Raw genomic sequence first — 4454 nt, 5'->3', positions numbered from 1 at the left:
CCAGTCTATCATTGAGGGGCATTTGGGTTGGTTCCAAGTCTTTGCTATTGTGAACAGTGCCACAATAAACATACATGTGCATGTGTCTTTATAATAGAATGATTTATAATACTTTGATTATATACCCAGTAATGGGATTGCTGGGTCAAATGGTATTTCTATTTCTAGATCCTTGAGGAATCACCACACTGTCTTCCACAATGGTTGAACTAATTTACACTCCCATCAACAGTGTAAAAATTTTCCTATTTTCCACATCCTCTCCAGTATGTGTTGTCTCCTGATTTTTTAACAATCGTCATTCTAACTGGTGCAAGGTGGTATCTCAATGTAGTTTTGATTTGCATTTCTCTGATGACCAGTGATGATGAGCATTTTTTCATATGCTTGTTGGCCTCATGTATGTTTTCTTTTGAGAAATGTCTGTTTATATCCTTTGCCTACTTTTTTGATGAAGTTGCAAGGCTACAGTAATAAAAACAGCATGGTACTGGTACTAAAACAGAGATTTAGACCAATGGAACAGACCAGAGGCCTCAGAAATAATGTCACATATCTACAACCATCTGATCTTTGACAAACTTGACAGAAACAAGCAATGGGGAAAGGATTCCCTATTTAGTAAATGGTATTGGGAAAACTTGCTAGCCATATGCAGAAAGCTGGAACTGGATCCCTTCCTTACACCTTATACAAAAATTAACTCCAGATGGATTAAAGATTAAAGATTTAAAGATAAGACATAACACCATAAAAACTCTGCCTCTGGGTTTCAAAATCATTCTCTTTTATCAGTAACCAGTGTCTTTAGGAGTTCTTTTAGATGAGTTGTCTACTGGGGAGGCATCTACTCTTTATATTCAAGTTCTTTTATTTCATTTATTTATTTATTTTATTTGCTAGTTCTTGTTAACTGTTATTTCAGAGGGGATATTTTCCAATCTTTCAACAATTTCAGGAGCACATCTGTTGGGGGCCTTCTTCCTTCCATGTACTGACTACAAAGAACTCCCAGAAAGAGGTCTCTAACAGCTCAACAGATCAGAGTAGACACAAGAAGAGACCTGTTAATAGGAGCTTGTAACATTTTAATCATCTACTTAGGTTAAAAAAAACAGTTCATGTAAAATGGATTCATCAAAGTGGAGGAGAAGGACGAGATGAAAAGAAAAAATGATGGGTAGTTTTTTTGTATATTATTTGTGATTTAAATATTATTCATGATCCCCAGCCCTAATGATTATGGCAAATTGAGAGCTGTATTTATTTAAAAATAAATAAGTATTTAAAAATAAGTACATTATTTAAAATATTATTATATAGCATGATCCTAATTTTGCACATTATTTAAAATTATCTACAATGAGCCTCTATTACTTTTAGAATAACAATAAAAGATGACAAATTTGTTAAAGTACACTTTGAAAGGTGAAGAACAAATGGGTACAGTGTTCTAATATTTTCTGAGCATATGCTACCTACTACTTAAAACTTATTTTATATTTTTTGAGACAGAGTTTTGCTGTTGTTGCCCAGGCTGGAGTGCTATGATGTGATCTCAGCTTACAGCAACCTCTGCCTCCTGGGTTCAAGTCGTTCTCCTGCCTCAGCCTCCTGAGTAGCTGGGATTACAGGCATGTGCCAGCATGCCCGGTCTATTTTGTATTTTTAGTAGAGATGGGGTTTCTCCATGTTGGTCAGGCTGGTATTGAACTCCTGACTTCAGATGATCCACCTGCCTCAGCCTCCCAAAGTGCTGGCATTACAGGCATGAGCCACCTCGCCCAGTACTACTTAAAACTTTTATAAGACTGACTAGGCAGATGGGAGGTGGTGCAAGATGGTGGAATAGAATGTTTCACCTATCATCCCCCCAATGAGGGCACCAATTTAACAACCATCTACACAGAAAAAAAATCTTCAGAAAAACCAAAAGTCAGAGCACTCATGGTACCTTGTTATAACTTCATATCACTGAAATTGTCACTGAAGAGATAGAAAAGTAGTCTTAAATCATTGATGACCAGCCCCCTTCCCTGTGGCCTCAGTGGTGTGATGTGGAGAGCCTCTCTGGATGCTGGGGTAGGGAGAGCAAACCGAGGCAGCAACCAGGAAGTCGTTACAGCAGGCTTTGAGACCCAGAGCTGTACTGGCTTTAGGTCACACCCAGTGCAGTCATAGTGGTGGTCACCACAGGGATACTGGTGTTACTTCACCCCCAGCTGTAAGTGGCTCAGAACAGAGACAGAAACTCTGTTGTTTTAGAGAAAGTAAGGAAAGAGAACATGAGTCCCTGCCTTTGTTTGTTTTAGAGAAGATAAGGGAAGAGAACAAGAGTCTGATTTTCATTGATGCTGAGAAAGGATTTGATAAAATTCCACATCCCTTCATTATAAAAACCTTCAAAATACTGGGGATAGAAGAAACATGTATCAACATAATGAAAGCAATATATGACAGACCTACAACTTGTATCATCCGGAATGGTGAAAACCTAAAAGCCTTTTCTCTAAGATCTGGAACATCTCAAGGATGTGCACTGTCACCACTCTTATTCAAAATACTACTAGAAGTACTAGCTAGAGCAACCAGACAAGAGAAACAGATAAAAGGCATCCAAATTGGAAAGAAAGAAGTCAAATTATCCTTTCTTTGTAGATGATATGATTTCATATTTGGAAAAATCTAAAGACTACACAAGAAAACTATTAAAACTGATGAAAAATTTCAGTAACATTGCAGGATACAAAATCAACATACAAATTCAGTAGCATTTTTATGTGCCAACATGAACAATGTGAAAAAGAAATTAAAAAATAACCTGATTTACAATAGCCACCCATAAATTTAAATAGCTAGAAATTAACCAAAAAAGTAAAAGATCTCTATAATGAAAACTAGAAAACACAAGTAATTGAAGAGAACACCAAAAATGGGAAAATATTTCATATTCATGGGTTGCAAGAATGAATATTGTTCAAATATCCGTAGTATCGAAAGCAATCAACAGATTTAGTGTAACCCCTATTAAAATAACCATGACATTTGTCACAGAAATGGAAAGAAACAATCCTAAAATTTATATGGAACCACAAAAGACCCAGAATAGCCAAAGTTAATCTATACAAAAAGAACAAAACTGGAGGAATCACATTACCTGACTTCAAATTATGTTACAGAGCTATAGTAACCAAAACAGCATAGTAGTAGCAGAAAAACATACATATGGAACAATGGAAGAGAATTGAGAACACAGAAACAAATCCACACACCTACAGTGAACTCATTTTCTACAAAGATGCCAAGAACATATACTGAGGAAAAGACAGTCTCTTCAATAAATGGTGCTGGGAAAATTGGATGTCCATATGCAGAAAAATGAAACTAAATCCCTCTCTCTCGCCATATACAAAAATCAAATCAAAATAAATTCAAGACTTAAATCAAGACCTCAAACTATGAAGTTCCTACAGTAAAACATTGGGGAAAATCTCTAGGACATTGGTCTGGGCAAAAATTTCTTGAGTAGTAACCCACAAGCTCAGTCAACTAAAGCTAAAATGGACAAATGAGATCACGCACATCAAGTTTGAAAGCTTCTGCACGGCAAAGGATACAGTCCACAAATTAAAGAGACAACCGGCAGAACATGAGAAAATATATGCAAACTACCCATGTGACAAGGGATTAATAACCAGAATATATAAGGAGCTCAAACAACTCTGCAGGAAAAAAATCTAACAATCTAATCAAAACATGGGCAAAAGATTTAAATAGACATTTTTCAAAAGAAGACATACAAAGGCAAAAAGGCATATGAAAAGGTGCTCAACATTATTGATCATCAGAGAAATGCAAATCAAAACTACAATGAGATATCACCTTATCTCAGTTAAAATGACTTTTGTTTAAAAGACCTAAAGGCAGTTTCCTTTAGATCAATAAGAAATGCTGGCGAGGATGTGGAAAAAAGAGAACCCTTGTACACTCTTGTACTTACTTACATTGATAAATAACTACAACTTGTATGGCGAACAGTTTGGCGATTCCTCAAAAAACTAAAAATGGAGTTACCATATGACTCAAGTATCCCACTGCTGTATATAGACCCAAAAGAATGAAAATCAGTATATTGAAGAGGTATCTACATTTCTATGTTTGTTGCAGCTCTGTTCACAACAGGCAAGATTTGGAAGCAACCTGAGCGTCCACCAACAGATGAATGGATAAACAATTTGTGGTACATATACACAATGGAGTACTATTCAGCTACTAAAAATGAGATTCAATCATTTGCAACAACATGGATGGAACTGAAGATCATTATGTTAAGTGAAATAAGCCAGGCATAGAAGGACAAACATCACATGTTCTCACTTATCTGTGGGATCCCAAAATCAAAGCAATTGACCTCATGGAAATAGAGTAGAAGGATGATTACCAGAGGCTGGGAG

The sequence above is a fragment of the Cebus imitator genome, unplaced genomic scaffold (genome assembly GCF_001604975.1).
Source record: "Cebus imitator isolate Cc_AM_T3 unplaced genomic scaffold, Cebus_imitator-1.0 Scaffold527, whole genome shotgun sequence".
NCBI lineage: Eukaryota > Metazoa > Chordata > Mammalia > Primates > Cebidae > Cebus > Cebus imitator.
This window is presented reverse-complemented; position numbering follows the sequence as displayed.